At 37.9% G+C, this 18,438-nt stretch overlaps 1 protein-coding gene across 3 annotated transcripts in view; it reads right to left on the reverse strand.

Moving 5' to 3' along the window:
* The window catches only part of LOC130921038 (protein phosphatase 1 regulatory subunit 29-like), a 253,135-nt gene that overhangs the window by 223,070 nt on the left and 11,627 nt on the right, over positions 1-18,438 (reverse strand). Inside the window, exon 1 of one of the 3 annotated variants that reach the window (XM_057844652.1) lies at positions 11,736-16,545. The exons of the other annotated variants lie outside the window; for them this stretch is intronic. The gene's annotated coding sequence lies outside the window, so the exon portion shown is untranslated. Of the gene's footprint in view, positions 1-11,735; positions 16,546-18,438 lie in introns of those variants that run through there. 3 annotated transcript variants of the gene reach the window in all.

Below are 18,438 nucleotides of genomic sequence, written 5' to 3' on the forward strand. Positions count from 1 at the left end.
ACAGTCTGGGACCCAGCTCCTCATTGGCCTCTCGAGCCAGAACGAACGTATCAGTGGAATCAGATTTGTTTATTTGCGTGACGTGTTCTTAACAAGTAACATCACTCTTGCGCGTCAGAAGTCGTCTCCACAACAACACAGATGGCGAACGGGAGAGCCGAGATTATGTTCCAATCCGCAGTAAATTCAGTTCTAAATGACCAAAAACTCGCACTAGCCATGTTGACTAAACTTCTCTGTTCTCCGCTCTTCTCATATGTTTACTTCCTCATGCTAGACTTTCTTGTTGCTTTATAAACGTCACGTCGTCCCGTCGTTGATTGGTCCTCTCTGCTGTCTGTTTGCTGTGGCTTGCTCCTCCTGGGAATTTGATCAGCGAAACGGTCGCCAGACTCTATCGCTGGAACAGCAGTGAGTCTGGAGTTCCAGGCAAAGTATGTGTGTGTTCGGAAGCGAATGGCCACATGAAACTTCCAGATTTCTATCACTTTATGTTGTATTTTTGGTTGGTGCACGTCATCATTTATTTTGTACAAATGTTTGCTGTGAGTCTGTGACTTATTTAGGTTTACACTTTAAGTATATGAAGAATAAAGCAAAGGTTCTGTGTCAAAAGAGTTGTTTTGATGTTAAATTTTCAACAACAAACAGTTTACACACTTGATACATCGTCATTGACTGAGAGTGCCTCGGTGCTTTTATGATAACGTGTCTACCATCAAGGCTTCCAACGCAGTTTGGGAAGTTCCATAGCTGTCAGAAATCGGGCTTTAGGGCTGTCCACAATGCTTTGCAGACCTCAAACAAAACGTTGGACACATTGCTCGACGCCAGTTTGAAGCTAGCCGCCGCAGCTTGCTGGCTTCCACCTGAGGCTAGAATTCGTAATGTGACTGCCAGTCTCTGTGCTGCATTAACAGTCGGACAGACATACGCCGCAACCGTCCTCTGAGTCGCCTGCGCTTCAATATTTGTATGATCAACATTTGTTGTTCAATGTTGATGAGCTGAAAATCCTCATTAAAGCGTTCCATCTCTGTTGCCATTGTTGCCTAACCGGAAGAAAACTTAAGGAATTCGACAAGTCCCCCAAAACCGCACAATCACAACGTCACACCCTTCTAGTGGCTTGGGGTTGAATTACAGAGCAACGCGTTTCCCTTGATGCAGAACTTCGACTGCTCATTGACTACGTAGGGTCTACGCCGTCACTACTCCGTCACCGCAACACAGAAGCATAAATTAGGCCTTAGAGCAGGTCTTCTCGTGAAGCCAAGGAAAGCCTGTCCGGTCAAATGTGTTTGAACTTAGTACAGATAAAACTGTAGAATGAGGCTTTTGTTGATGATGAGTTTCAATCCTGCACCAGCAGATAGACTTTCCCTGTCTTCGCACAAATGCCTGCCAGAGTAGTTCACCGCTTGGTTTATCCTGTTTCAAGAAACCTGCCATTGATAGTATAAATCATACTACACCTATAGTGTGAAGGCCATAAAGCTTCTCAAACTGGCACTGAACTGCAGTCGGGGACAGAAAAACTTCTTGCCAGGCGGCAATTTTTCAAAACTGTTCCAATTGGCAAGTCAAGGGCAAGGGAATGATATGCAGTAAAGTTTAAAGTGTCAAATGCTGATAGCCTCACGCCTGTGCAAATCATACCAGAAACTGAATTTATTCTTAAAATAAATATATAAAACATGTGCAATGACTTTGGGACACCTTGTGCTGTATATTTTTTATTCTTTTTTAACCATTAACCATTCTGACTCTTCTTGTTCTGATCTTGTTCTGTTCGTATGCTTGTTGTATGGAAAATGTTTATTTCAGCCCTAAAAGGACATTATGAGTAGGAAACGTACGTATTGAACGTAATTCATTAATAAAGCTGACATCATAAATTTTATCCTCTGCCTGTTATTTCTTGAAGCAAGAACCGTATTATTTTAAAGCTCCTCAAGGAAGGTAAGACAAAATTAATCAAGGGGAAAGGCATGATGATTATCATCATGCGGTGGACAAAACCAAAACAAATTCATTTTATCTCCACAAAATCCTGCTAGAAATGTAATTTCTGCACACACACATCAGCATGCAGAAGGCGATGGTTTTATGGATGAGCTGATCCGCAAATGTGATGCGTACTCACACTCAAACTGTCTGCATGCTCTTTTTGGCTAATGTGACTTTGCAAAAAGATGTTTCTTTTATATATTACTATTATTTCACAACAACACACAATACACACACGAACGTGCAATCAAGTAAACGTGGATTGTTAATTGTGATGACTGGCCACGAAGAGGCGAGAGGACTTCAGCAGAACTTCTGTTTTCTCTATCCCAAATGCACGACAACAACACACACACACACGTCATCTTCCCACGCAGCCGCCTGAATAATTGAAGCGCCATTTAAAGTGAATGTCGGTGGAAAGCGGCTATTAAAGCGTACGTCTGTCTGGATTCTGCTCGGCCATCTGCTGTGCTCTGAGCACAAGACAACCGCACCACACAGTATTGTTAAAATTTGTTAAAAGTGGAAGTAAAAAGAAAGCAATCAACATATTAATCAGTAAAATAATATCTAGTCCAGCTGTAAAATGGCCAAAGACAAAGTCGCTGAGTTTTTTTTACCAATATGACTTTTTTCTTGCTTCTAGTTATGATAAAATGCCCCCTAAGCACAACTGCATCTGGGGGCTGTGAATCGAAGATATATATGCATACAAAATGGCTAAATAAGGCCATTAAAATGTCATACAAATTATATGTAGGGGCAGGAACACATTCATTTTCTAATGATACACTACATAATGCCTTTATAAGACTTTAAATGATCATAAAAAGGCTTAATTAGGCTATACTTTGCTTCAAACAATGCTATTAAATGTCCCATATGTCCAGGAAACAGTTGGTGCACTGCAGATATTAAAAAAATAATAATAATAAATAAATATTATTGCTTGGAAAACCTCAACCTGGCTTTGAAACAGGGGTTGTTGGCTGTGTCCAACCCTAGAGAAGTGGATTGCACTTAGTCAGGCCTCTATACCTTCAGAGCTGTCCAAATTGGGTGTCCCACCTGAGGATAGCTCTTAAGGTCACTGAGGCACACAACCCCCGAGACCACAATAAGGTGGCAATTCCTCTATAACTGAAAAACTGAACAATAAAATAAGTAAAATATCCTTCATCCATAGTTTATAAACTAACAACATAATTCTCAAATAAATTGTAACCTGAGTACTGGAAGGTGTTCCTATGAATAATAAAGAAAAAATACTTCTCAAACTGATTTATAAAACACAACAGATATAGAACAGAAAATTTAATCTTTTTTTTTTTTTTGTTTTGTTTTTTTGCTTTTTTTATTTTTGTTAGCAAATAAACACGTAAAAAAATCTCCCTTCACTCCACTCCACTCGACAACAAGTCTCTTGCTTTCTTTTGCAAAACTCACAAATTCATCCGTGTCCAAGTTGTTATGGACTTCTCATGGGCCAAGATCATCAATTGTCTTCAGTCTGTCGCGTGAACTGGACATGGACTTATTTCTGTGCTTGTTGTGACTGTGAAAACGCAGCTGCTTATTCAAAGACTTCACGCTCCATGGCTGCGCTGAAACCTGATACCACAATGTCTGTCGACGTCTACGCTCATTTACATACTAACAGTGATTGGATGTTTACTGGGGGCTGTGCGCGCTTAACTGTGCGTGCGCGTTGGCCACACAGCAGAGGCAAAGAGATGAGAGAGAACTGATACTATATCGTCTTCATGTCCCCTTTTTGGAGGATTTTTTTTTCAACTACTACAGATTAATCTGTCAACTTGTAATGTATTAATTTGTTGAGGGTATTAAAATGTGATTTCTCAATTTCTAAAATTTGGATTTGAGGGGGCAAGACATTTATTTGAGGGAGCAATGCCCCTTCTTGCCCCTGCGTAGAGCCGGCATCACTAAGTTATATAAGTGTGATACATTACACCAACAAACATGAAGTACATAATGCCACAAAAATAATGATTGACCATGAAAATCACAATCTCCAGCGAAAAACTCCCCTCAAATCTCTTAGTGTCAGAAAAAAAAACTATGATCTCAAATCTAAGAAAGTGATATTCTCCCACTGTAATGCAACGTTATTCAATTATTTGATCACAAAGTGAAATTAGACTAGATAAATGATGTGAATAATGTACACTGCCACACACTACTTATAATGTGAATGGCATAAAACTGCTAATATTTTCCCGTTAAAATGCAACATTTCTCCACTAAAAGAATATATTTGTTTCCAAAAAGCTAACTAGGAAAGAAGAATGGGCATTATACCATTATATAATCCATATAACTCTGGAATACCCTTTAAAAGTTTTGTAGAAATATTTTTGGAGGAAAGAGTATTTCCCTACATAACGGTAACATTATGCTTTTTAAAACTAATGTGATCACAAAAAGCAAAAATGGCAGTAAAATGGCAATATGTTGTACCCAAAAATCATACATGATAAAACAAGAAATGTTCTATTTATCTAGGAAAGTGTTGGTTTTCCAATGACATGCATACATCCCAATTCATTGCCCTTTTGGGGGTTCAGATCAGGGGATCTCTTAAATTATTGTCATCTGTGGCCAAGCCCGACAACAGTGGGGGGCAACCAGGTATGTTGTCCCGGGCCTCAGGACCATAGGAGCCCCTGAATGATCCTTAATTTATTTTACTTTACTTCACATATTTCTTTTGAATTTTAATCATTATCTGATTAAATATTATGTTCTACTCGCTATATACTTAAAATTTTACCCATATTAAATATTTCAAAATACCCCGAGTTTCAAACATATATTTCCGCCATGATGCCTTTGCACCTACCCAACATAAACAAGCAAAGTTGTAAAATTAGCCAACAAAGATCTCTCTTCTATTTTATTCGCATTGTTTTCAATAATGTCACTGCCTCTGGGAAGTCTTTAATCACTTAGTAAAGTTCATCTCATTTTCCTGCTCGCACATCATCTCCCCGGATCAAAACTTCATCAAACGTTGCCACACGTTGCTTCCCGGTGGACGTCGACAGCGACTATTTTTGGGATGACGGATGTGGCTTTCAAGTATGTGACGGGAAAATGTTTTGGTCGCTGCAAACAATACGGAGACAAACAGATGACAAAATGGATCATTTGTTTCCAAATACATGCATGTCGACTCACAGTTGGTGAGGAGAAAACTTTATCATTTACAGTATTTGACAAAATAACTCAAGATTTTAAAATTACTTAGAGGGTTGTTCTGTCACTTAAACTACTCTCCATTTTTTTAAAATAAACTTAATCAGCGTAGCATCTTTAACTTTGGTACTTTAAAGTCGAGGTAGCCAATCCCCGGCCCGTGACCTGTACCGGTCAGTGGCGCATTTGCAACCGGGCCACACAGAAATGATAAATGATTTATTAACGACCGCATTCTGCCCTGTGCCTCTTGACATACCCATCTGCCTGTCTACTCTATAGATACTGTACGTATAATAATAAAACTGGATAGGATGGTGTCATAGAAATCCATTGAAGCTAGCATCTAAAATGTATTTTTTATATCTATGTGTGCATGTCCTCAATAATGACGTAGGCGCATCAGATTTGTAAACCCGCACGCTAACGAAGATGGCGGAAAAAGAGACATTTTGGGATAGCTTTTTACAGGGAAAAGGCCCCTTGATGAGCAAGAAGAAGAGCCTGCAGCTTCAAAGAAAAAACGTCTTTTAACAGACACACCACCACCACACGACACCAAAAATCCAACCTAAAATTTGGGTTTGGCGCAACAGGGGACTCTAAGGCGCCAAGTCTACTCTGCATAGTATGTGGCCAAAAGCTAGCAAACGAGGCAATGAAGCCTTCAAAGCTGCTTCGGCACATAGAGACAAAGCGCCCTGGAATAAAAGATAAGCCTTTGGAATTTTTTGAAAGAAAAAAGCTTGAGCACGAAAGACAGAATCAATTACTGAAGGCCACCACATCAACAAACATGAATGCACTGAGAGCATCATACCCCATGGCGTACAGTAAACGTATTGCTAAAGCCAAGAAACCTTTCACAATTGGAGAAGAACTTATTATGACTACGACCAAGGATATTTGTGTTCAAATTTTGGAAGAGTTAAAAAGGTCAGCGTATGGTGAGTTCTTTTCCCTGCACTTAACATTTGTTTTTAGCTATGTCGTTTTATATTTCCTGTAATTTTCTGCCTCTCATTGTGGTCCGTGTAAAAAAGGGCCACATCACATCAGTTTGTGGTGCAAAATTTGGCCCCTCTTATAATATATTCATTCATTCATTTTCCAAGCCGCTTATCCTAATATAATATAACATAATATAATATATAGTATCAGTGTTGTTAATCTAACTTTAAAAGAGTAATTAATTACAGTTACAAATTACTTCTCCCAAAAAGTAATTGCATTAGTAACTCAGTAACCTGGGTGTAAGAGTAATTAGTTACTTGGCAAAGTAACTGGTGATAATGTTCATGTTTTTTTTTTTTCTCAAAAAAGAAAATAAAAAAAAAAGTGAACTTTAAAGGGTTTTTGGGACATTTGGCTCTAGCCCAATTCTTTACCCTAGACTTAACTAGACACAGGGGTATTGCGGATATTGCTGTAACTAGATAGTAACCTTTCGTATGTGTGGAAGTCATTTAACCCTTTAACACCAAACGTGTCGGCAGCGACGTGTTTACGCATATCGTCTTTGAAGCTTCGTCACGCTGTAATTACATCACCCACGTGCCGCTAGTTGGTCTCGTTTGAAAGTGCGGAAGTTGATGTCCACACCAGTTTTTATTTGAAGTCAATCGGCCAAGAAAAACGGGAGATAATGTCATTTGAGTTTTATAGTTTTATTGCACTCATAAATATGCATCAAAACGCTGCATGGACCATGTATCCATCTCCATATTTCTATCATTTCTTGTCCTTTCTCAAAACCGAAAGCAGCACAAAAGACTACATATCCCAAGAGCCGTTGTGATGTCAAGAAGGACAAACCGAATGTGATCATTTTTAATAATAATATTATAATAATAATTCCGAGCGAGGCGCCAACTATTGAAAGGGAGGCATGCGAAGCAAGGCCGGCCGGTTGGTTTGAGTGAGCAACTTTGAAACGTGCAGAATGAATCCAAAATTACATTTAGCACAAGCTAATACATTATTTCATTAACTCAAGGAAGAAGACGAGCCGTATTTGTCGTTGTTTTCTTGGGATGAGTCGGCGTCTCGGCGAGTAGAAGTGACAGCAGCGCGCAAAGCCGTAAACGGCGAAAGAGTAGGCTGTGTGACGTTGTGTGTGACGCAGCTCCGTGACCTGTTCAAGAAGAAGCTTTATTGAGTGCGCTAAAAAAAAAACACTTTATTGTGTCGCATGCCTGAAAAATTTGAATTGAACTGAACTACTTGTCAATATTTTTTAAAATACTTTTTTCCAAAGTTATATATATTTTTTCTTCACTATAATGTTTTCAATTTTTATGTAGATGTGTGTTCGAGAAGCTTGATTGCATGTACGTAAATACTTTTGATAAGGTGATGGGTACAACACCTAACTTCACAAAGAGATATCCTCCAAACCCTTTTTGTGTTAGATGATATATATAATTTTTTTCTCTCACTATTTTGCACAGTATATAACCTGTTTTGACCATAGTATTTGTAAAGGCCAAAAACGCCTATGACCATACCTGCTGTTTGTGTTGAATTGTCAAACATAAAACTATTCAATCTTATTTTTTTCTATTGAATGTTTATCCTAACAAGTTGAATAAATATTATCAAGCTTCAAAACGGTTGGTCGAGCATGTTTGGTTGTCAATGGCACATCAACATTACAAATTTTGAAAAAAGATTTCGGGATTTTTTTGTCTTTTTGGGTCTAAAATGTGGATTATAATTGGTCAGTGAAGAAAACAACAACTTAGACATGAAGTTCAAGGTGTCCTTAAAAAAGGGACCCAACTTGGCCATTGTAAACAATTTTTTCTTTGAAATATAAAGGCAACATCAAATGCATGCAAATTCGGCAAAAATAGGCTTAGGTGTTAAAGGGTTAATGTTGGGAGTCAACCGTTAAAGTTGTTAAAATTGCTCCCATTATTGCATTAGTTCCCTTCCGTCTACTTTCGAGATGTGTAAGTTTTAAAACTGTTTCATCATTTAAAGATAGATTTAAGTTAGGTTTTGCCGATTTAGGAGCATTTTAGATAAAAAGTTACTTAGGTTCGCTAGGAAGGTTCTCTACAACAGAGCCTTCATGAGACGTCTACTGCTTTAAGATGGCAGCTGTTTACTAACGGATCTAGTTCTTTATTATATATGTTGCTAATGCCGCCGTGTCTGTCATTTGCATCTAGTTCTGTATATATGTGATATCTACCGTAGCATCATGTGGGCGCAGTTTGTAGGCTATCGGTTAGTAAGGTTTTATTGGAGCCACCTAGCATAGCGTTTGCAACGACGTCATACTCCCTCGCCTCCTCCCTACTCCTGCTCTGCTCTCTCGTCTCCGTGAGTCCGTCTTTCTCGCGTCATTCAACCAACATAGTAAGGCATAATAACGCACACATTTCTAGGGTTGCCACCTTTCAGAAATAGAAATAAGGGACGCCCCCCTCGCATTATTAACAACACTGTATAGTACAGTGGTACCTCTACATACGAATTTAATTTGTTCCAGGACCTGGTAAATCGGGTCTTTCTTGACGGCGCAAGTCTGTCGCGGAAGCATAACTCAGCCTTAAGTAATATTTGTAGGCGCTCAGTGGTGCAGAGAAAGTAACAGAACTTTCTATGTTATTTGTCATGTGATGAATGTTTTTGTATATTTGTTGAATTATTGTTCAACTTTTGTATATACTCTAGGGCTGCAGCTATCGAATATTTTAGTAATCGAGTAATCGACTGAAAAATCTATCGATTAATCGAGTAATCGGATAAAACATTTTTTTTTTTTAGGTAAAGAGCAATTATAAATATACATGAGAAAAAAATACATTTAATCCAACATTGAACCATTTTCAGTCAATCAGTGTCTTTATTTTCGATGTACATTGTTGAAAACAGCCAATAATTGCATCTCAGCTGTAAGTAGAAAAAAAATTCACTGCTTTCACTCCAAAAACTTCTAGATCTTATAAAAAAAAATTCTTACCTAAAAATGTAATTACACTTGATAACACACATCACGTGAAAGCTACATGTTTTTCCCACGTGTTTCAATTTAGTTTCCATTTGTGTCAAGCTATTTTTAAGTTCTAGTTAATTTTTAAGTTAGACTAAACTGTAAGTACTGATAGGATTTTGAGTTTTTGCAGTGTTCAAAATAAATGTATGATACCTGCTGTATTGGAGCACATTAGGGACCAGTGCTACTTGGTGTTTTATTCAGCAATGACTACTGAGCTAAAACTGACAGTTAGCTTAATTGGGTTTTAATTTTACACCCTCATCACTCTACAACGCTGTGTTTTTACAGATTAAATAAAGCCTTTATGTAAGACACGTTAGCCACGCATCGACAGTGGTCATAATCAATAGAAACCTAGCCCTCCGAAGGGCTAACGTTACGTGCGCGAGTGACAGTAACGTTATATTTATTAGCGATGAGAAGTCTACTGCTTAAAGACAGCGGCTGTTTACTAACGCTGCCCAGACTCAGCCGAGTCTGTCATTTCGCATCTAGTCCTAAATGCATGCGATATCTATGAGACGCATCGGACACTACCTGCTACCAGGGTCGGACTGCTAATCTGTAGCTTCTGGAGGATCACAGAATGGCCGGTGCTCTGGACGGCCAGCGGCCGCTATACAAACATCACTGTTTTTATCCCCCTATCCTCTATGATTTTCTACAGTTCGCACCTAATCCGACAGCCGGCAGCAACGCGCCTGGCTGTTAACCGCCAATCTGATAGGAGGAGAACGAAGAAGTGGGCCATTGCCGCAAGGCTCTGTGACTCTGTAAGACTTGCTGTGGCCCACGAAGGGGCAGGATAGAGCAATAAGAGCTTTGGTGGACTTTCTAGTTGCCACCGGGTTGAGATGGAATGAAGAGGGTTACTTGTTAGGGATATTGGCAAATGTTATCCACCAGGTAGCTACAATTTAAATGAAATAAATGCCTGCTACCACACTAGCATCATGCGGGTGTAGTTTTTGGCAACGTCGGCGTAGTTTGTAGCAGCTGTCGGCTGCAGTAAGTTTTTTTTTTTTTTTTTTTTTTTTTTTATTGCTCCTTCCACTACACACGTGACGTCAGCGCCTTGTCCCGCATTAAAAGTAGTCCGGGCAAAACGTGATGCTTAGAGCTGGCAAAATTAAACGATTCCTCGAGGTGAATAAAATTACTCGGATCAGTTTTTAAACTCGAGTTACCAGAGTTGCTCGAGTATTCGTTTCAGCTCTAATATACTCACTTTTGCACTTTGTCACAGACAGTGTTGTTAATAACGGCGTTACAATATAACGGCGTTACTAACGGCGTTATTTTTTTCAGTAGTGGGTAATCTAATTAATTACTTTTCTCATCTTGGCAACGCCGTTACCGTTACTGAGGACGGAAAGGCATGCGTTACTATGCGTTACTATATTGGTCGAAAAGTCTGAGGGAGACGGACTCACCGAGACGACAGAGCAGAGCAGGAGCGGGCAGGAGGCAAGAAAGTTGTGACGCCGAGCAAAAGCGATGCTAGGTAGCTCCAATAATACATGTTGTAGCCGATAGCCGGACAAACTACGCCCGCATGTTATGGTAGATATGGTAGACATGGTAGATATCCCATGTACTGTATATAGATATAACTAGATGCAAAATGACAGCCGCCATCTTAAAGCAGTAGGCTTTTTAGGACGGCTCTGTTGTAGAGAACCTTCCTCGCGAACCTAAGTAACTTTTTATCTAAAATACTTCTAAATCGGCAAAATCTTGACTTGAATCTATCTTTAAATGATGAAACAGTTTTAAAACTTTCATATGTCGAAAGTAGAGAGAAGGGAACTAATGCAATAATGGGAGCAATTTTAACAATTTTTAACAGTTGATTCAGGGTAAAGGGTAAATTAGGGTAAAGAATTGGGCTCGGGCCAATTGTACCAAAAACCTCCACAAAAAACTTCACATAGTGTGGCCAATGTTTTTTGTTTTGTTTTGTTTTGTTTTGTTTTTTTTTTGAAAAAAAAAAAAAGTAATTATCACCAATTACTTTGCCAAGTAACTGATTACTCTTACATTCAGGTAATTGAGCTAGTAACGCAATTACTTTTTGGGAGAAGTAATTTGTAACTATAATTAATTACTTTTTTTCAGTAAGATTAACAACACTGGTCACAGAACACTGCCGGTATGCTTGTTGAAAATGTCGTCATTTAAACCACTTAAAAACTGTCCTACTGCTTCGGTTGCCATTTTTTGTGAGCAAGAGCCCTGCCACAGGGGTAAGAATACATTATAATTCGATTAATTCATTCAGCCAACCTAAAAACCTACGCTAAATCCTTAATAAATACTACTGGTACAAATACAAATTGCAATTACACATAGCAAAACAAATAAATTATAGATACCGATCGGAATAATATAATGATAATAATGTAACGACTCGCGTTCTAATGTGGCAGTTGTGTTTTCCATGCTGTTCCTGACCGCAGCGTGTGACTGACGAGAGAGAGAGAGAGAGACTCACCGCTGTTCCAGCGATAAAGTCTGGCGACCGTTTCGCCAATCAAATTTCCAGGGCGGGGCAAGCCACACAAAGAGACAGAGGAGTGGACCAATCAGCGACTGCTGACGTGACGTTGGTAAAGGAGGAGAGTGAAGAAGGTTTATTCAATATGGCTAGCGCGGGACAGACTGTTGGTTTTAGCGATTCGATCTGTTTTTGGTCATTTAAAACTGAATTTACTGCGGATTGGAACATATTCTCGACTCTCCCGTTTGCCATCTGTGTTGTTGTGGAGACGCACAAGATTGACGTTGTTCGTTAAGAACACGTCACCCAAATAAACGAATCTGATTGCAGGGTTACTTTCGTTCGGGCTTGAGGGGCCAATGAGGAGCTGGGTCCCAAATCTCCCAGTGTTTAAAAAATACAGGGAGAACAATCTGGCCATGCCAGGCAAAAGTTTTTACTGTTTTCATGTTGTTGGTGTTGTGTTACACAAGCTCAGAAATAAATAATTAAAAACCTGCCGAAGCTGGCGATTTTCTTGCCGATGTTACAATAATAATAATGAAAGTCGTCCTCAAAATCGTAGACATATTCTGGCCAGATCTCCCGCATACCACGCTCATATTTTTCCATCCTTTCCCTCTTAATTTCAATGAGAAGCGTCACCTTTTTCCTTTTTTCACCACCTGCACTAACCTTCTTGGGACCCATGTTGATTTCCCTCACATGAAAATCCAGCGTGCTGCCGTCTTGCGGGAAAACAATGAAATTGTGACGCTGTCATAAATCATCTTATTTTGGGCATGTTATCATGTCGAGACAAATGACGAGTCAAAATTTTCGTCTAGTGTCGAAAGCATCTTATGTCAATGCGATCGTATGTCGAGGTACCCCTGTATATGGTATAATAGTAGGTAATATAAATCAAGGGCAAGACGGATGATTTTCAACAAGACTTTTAGTTATTGTTATGTGATATCACACCAAGAAACCTATCCATTTTGAATGGCGATATAACCCAAGATTGGCGTAGTAAATAAGGATAAGCCCAAAATTAAAAATTACTTAGTTTACTTTGATCTTACAATTATTCATTTTTAACAGACCGCTTCGGGAAATGGATTATCTTCTCACAACAAGACCACAATTCATTTTAGAAAATGGCAGCATCCAAAATTGTCTCAGTGGTTCAAGAGTTCACACTGATACCCCATCGTTGGTGGTTTGGGGTTCACCATTGTTACTCTATTTTATTCTGCCTCCTGTTTACTATGGGTACACATTCACTATCGACCACTAGATAGTAGCAATGGAGTTATGCTAGCCCTGAATAAATTTGACTAAAACAGAAGAATTAAGAGCCTAGACTTAATGAAAATTACAGTGTGAATTTATTAATATAATTAATTGTGGTACTAAAAAATTAAAAGCTGGAGTATCATTTTATTATTACTATAATGTTGAAAATTGGCATAATATTATAATTCTATGTCATCATGAGCTAAAATTACCCAGCAAATGCATCATGATTCAGCATAATAAGCAGAATAATTATAGCATAGCTTGTTTCTATTTGAAGATACTGGCCTCTGATTGGTCTATTTTGGTCTTGTGGTCTTTTTACACCCGCTAGTGCTTTGTGTGTTACTGAATATATGGTTAGAAAAAACAATGTGTGAATCATAAAAAACATTAAGTTTTCAAAGTATTCTTAAGATAAAAATAAATATAATAATTAATGAAGATTTGAATGATTCTTAGAAAGAAGACAGAAGTTGACGACAGTCTGAGACAGCAGTCACCTTGCAATTTGAATAGTGAGGCAAGTGCTTGGCAGTGGACAGAACTGAGATCCATTTCACAAAGTAGGTTTAATTAAAAACTCAGAGTATATTAACTCGGTAATAGGTGAAACTCAGGGGACTGTATTCGGCTACACAAAGGTTATTCAAACATAAGAGGGTAAACTCCAGCCTGTTGTTTTAAAGAGCTGTAACTAAAACTATGTGCCTGCTACTCTGACAGCCAAGTCTGCATCTTACCTGGTCAGTGTCAGGTTTAACTAAAAACCTTTGAGTTTTTTCTTTTCCTACCCTCTTTCAAAACCACACGCCTATTCAATTCCTCATTCAGTCAGCAGGCAAGTTTTTGGAAGTCTTGTTAAAAAATCCGAAAGTCAACACTGGAAAAAAAACTTTTTGGAAGGATCTTCTTTTTTTATGTTATGTATTTAAATGAAATGACTTTATCTGGATGTAAATATTTTTATTTTGTTTAGTCTCAGTCAACATAATAATAAAAATATGTTCATTCACAAATATATGTATATATATACTGCTCAAAAAATAAAGGGAACACTAACATGTTTCATTGCAAACAGAAGTCGGTTTTTTAATAATATCTGTGAATTTGAGCATTAAAGTAAGGCAACTTTATGCTGTGGGGCAGAAAACTGTGTCCTCTCTGAAACAGCAAAGCTGTCAAAGCCATAAAGGAGATGCTTTACCAAATTAGAGGTGAATGATGTGTAAATCAGTTACATTACTTTCATATGATATTCTGTTAATAATGTCGTCCTGGGGCCTCAGACTCTGATTAGTAATTTAATTTGATTTTCAGATTTCCCACTTTCCGCCTCTTTGAGTTTAGTTTTATTTGATTTTAACTCATTTATCATCATTCTTTTGTGTTCATATGAGCACAATATATAAAAAGTGTGGACCTCTGTTGCTATGAATCATTGAATCAGGGCTCCATTGATAATGCTTTTTCAGCTTGATCAATACCCCATTGAACTAAACCCTAGAACCTGAAAATCCAAGATGCACAGACTACTCAACTTCAAGTGGCAAATTCTCAGATGATAAATCCTAGTAAAATGTTTGATGTGTCATTGGAAATCGTATACGGTATTTGTTTTCATTATGCAAAACGTGAGAGGAAGAAAGAAGAAAAATATTTTTTAAATGTGCATACTTAATTATGTTGTGTGAGAAACATATGGGGTTATGTTGGCACACAACATTTTTATTTATTTATTTTTGATGCCACGAGCTACCCACACTAGCATTAGGATTGAATGGTTGATCGAAATCGGCGTAATGGGAACCCCCTGCTCTACACAATATAGGTCATTGTGTAGAGCAAAGGGTGCCCAAACCGGTCCTCACGGGCCACTGTGGATCCTGGTTTTTTTCTTACCGATGGAGCACAGACCATTTAACCCAGGGATCAATAACCCGCGGCTCTAGAGCTACATGCGGCACTTTAGTGCTGCCCTAGTGGTTCTCGGAGCTTTTTCATTAATGTTTGAAAATGGAAAAAGATGGGGTAGGTAAATATATTTTTAGTTTTTAACCCTTTAATACCTGCAACATGAAGCAATTATTGGAGAATCCAAAAATTTGAAAAATAAGGTCCTAATGAAACATTTTTTTCCAAATTTGTAAAAAGAAAAGTCAAAATGAATGTGTAATAAGCACTCTAATATCTAAAACACTTGCTAAATCCTGTGTTTTTTTTCCTCATGGAACCTGCAGATGCATGTGTTGACTTGCATCCATCTTTTTTTTTTTTTTCAAAAAGACATGTCAAAATTCTGAATTAGTCTCAAAATCATGAACTTTTAGGCGTGTAAAATATGATAAATTTGGCAATAAAGGGTTAATATGGTTTCTGTGGGAGGACAAACATGACACAAACATTCTTCTAATGCATTAATATTGTAATGAAGTTAAACTCGAGGCGGCATCATACAACAGATTAATCATGTGGTGCGTCATTCTCTATAGGATGCGCTGCAGGGAAAATAAAAAATTACTGTATTTTCCGCACGATAAGGTGCATCAGAGTATAACACGAACCTTCAATGAATAGCTTATTTTAAAACCCTTTTCATGTATAGGGCTCACTGCATCATAAGGCGTAGTAGTAGTAGTAGTTGTGGTTGGCCTTGCATTATGCAACCACAAGATGGAGCTGCGCTAAATGGAATGCCATGCTAGGATTAACCAATAACGATCCATATATAAGTCACATCGGATTATAAGGCGCACTGTCGGCTTTTGAGAAAATTGAAGGCTTTCAGGTGTGCTTTATAGAGCGGAAAATATGGTAATCATGAAGGCTCAGTATATATTTGTACATTTTGATAGTAGGCAAATATAGATACACACAGCATGTGTTGCCTTCATTATCTTTATCCATCATTTAAATATTATGTAGACAATGTATTGATCGAATATGACCTTTTAATCAGATTCAAGAAAAACGTTTTGTGATTTTTAATTTTGAGCCAAATCAATTATCTTTTGGTGTCCATTGTTAAATGACGAGATTCTAATCATGGCCATGCTCAGTTCAAAATGTTACTTATAGCACTGCTTGTACTCTTAACAAAGGTTTACTCCGATCAGACTATTTCTATTTTCATTATTTTCTTCATTATTTTCTTCAACCGTAACATGCAGCACATTCAGTATGATGGCATCTTTGATAAAAAGAGCAAGAAAGATACACAGCGTGCTCTTTCTATCTGCAGATTGAGTGTGACACCGAGCGGCGATTTGGAGCCCGTGATTATCAGACCGCGGCAAGGTCATAAACACTCGCCATCCGAGAACCCTCTGAGACGCAAATCTCATCTCAAGACCATCAACGATGTTTTGGCTGTGACACAAACATGATTGCACACATGCAGACGCCTCGGCTATCAAAAACATCTCAGATTTGTTTTTCACTCACTAGAATCAATTGGTTCTTGTTTTGACACGGAAAAATAAATATGAGATTTTGATGGTCTTCCAACAATATACCAAAAATAAAAATCGAGTTCTTGCATTACATTGCTATTGTATTGCAGTATTTTTTTGATTTCTTTTTTGTTGATGATAAAAACCTAGAACACGTACTGCTTTTCTCTTCATGTGTAGATGTGTTGGATATGTACAAATACTTGATCAATTCGTTGTTGTTAAGAGGTACCAATGAATGTAAGGCTGTTCGATTAATCGATTTTGAACCAAAACCGACTTTTCAATTTTCAAAACTGCACCATTTTGGTTCATCTAAGCCGTCGTAGTTTCCTCTGTATTTCCGCTTCCTCGCAAAAGAGTGCGCCATCTTAAAAAAACAAGAACAACAACCATGGCTACCGGCAATTCTGCTACTTTTGCGCAACCAACTTTAAACAAAAATTTAGAATACCATGAGTAAGTCTATTATCTAATGATGTACTTAAAGTATTGTTGTATATAAACAAGGATTGCAGTGGAATGTCAATTAAAAAATGCAGCCTTGAAACGTTCAACATTTCCTCATTTTACTTCGTCTGCACACTTTCATGTACAACACAACAACAGACATCAATATAGCGCCACATCTGTGTATATTGCACTATTCCATAAGTATGAAAGTATATGGCGGAAAACACTCAGGTGACTTCTGAGACCCCCAGTTTGGCCAACTTACAAAATTGTCCGACATGCATGTGTGATACATCATTCGAAAGCTTAGAATCTCTGTTTTCTGGGGGAAGAAAAATTTTGAACAGGAGGGCTTTTTTTTTTTTTTTTAAATGTTTTTTAAACAGCAAAACCCTATATGGAGGTGAGCGCACGCGAGAGCAAGAATTACAGACGGCATGACTTTAACGAATTATTATCACGTACTTACCTTGTTTCGATCCAAAAACTCCATGTAACATGTATCACTGAGTGTCAAGATACAGCTGTGAATGGCCACAGATGGATTTTTTGGGAAGTTTATGTGTGAACCATGGTAATATAACAAGGGTCGCGATGCAGAAATCGTAGATATCAAGGAGTGGTCGAGATGTTCTTTTTCATATATTTCCCCTTTTAATTTTTTTTTTTTCAATTTTTCTTTTTTTGGATCGATTATCATCTAACATATCTGGTAAAATGCGAAAGTAACAAAAAAAATCAAATCAAGCGATAGTTATGAGGCAGATATCCGTGACTTTTACAGACACCAAATTTTTCATTCTGACGTAATTTGTTTAAAAGTTTAAAATATGCAAGTGAATAATTTTTTAAAGTCGTTGTTTTTTTGTTTTTTTTAAATGAAATATTGGACATCGAATAATGATTCAAAGCTATAAATGACAGACATTTTGAATAATAAATATAATTACTTACTTTCTTTTTATTGCTGGGTTGAAACAAAAGTGGTTTCGCGACGTCTGTAAACGGGGGTTTCCAGGGTAAAAGGGACAATTTAAAAATAGTTCGGGGGCTTAATGGGCCATGAATCTGCGCTGGCAGCGTACAGCCATATTGTTCTATCAAACACAACAGTTCTTTTGGGCTTAAAATACAGCAGTTTATTTTATAGAGGGTTGCAAGAGCAGAAACTGCTTTTTCAGTCTTGTCTGTGTTTTCCGCCATATGCATGTTCGTGTCTGTCCCTCTGTCTCGTTTTCCTGTCTATATTGCTGCTACTAGATTACAGTAACTAAAAGCATACCATGTTTTTTTTTTTGTTTAAATACAATAACATATTTTGGCAAAATGCATAGGTCTGCATTTGAAAATTGAATATATATGCACATTGTTCCTTGGCCCATTAATGTGTTTGACCTGACTTCTTTTGAGATGAGGTGCTCATAAACCTAAAGGATCATTCTGTTTCTTACCTTCACTGGGGTGCATATTTGTGTTTGTTTAGACAAGGTGATTGCCACCTTGCATATTGTTAT

The sequence above is a fragment of the Corythoichthys intestinalis genome, chromosome 8, assembly GCF_030265065.1.
Source record: "Corythoichthys intestinalis isolate RoL2023-P3 chromosome 8, ASM3026506v1, whole genome shotgun sequence".
In the NCBI taxonomy this organism is placed as follows: domain Eukaryota; kingdom Metazoa; phylum Chordata; class Actinopteri; order Syngnathiformes; family Syngnathidae; genus Corythoichthys; species Corythoichthys intestinalis.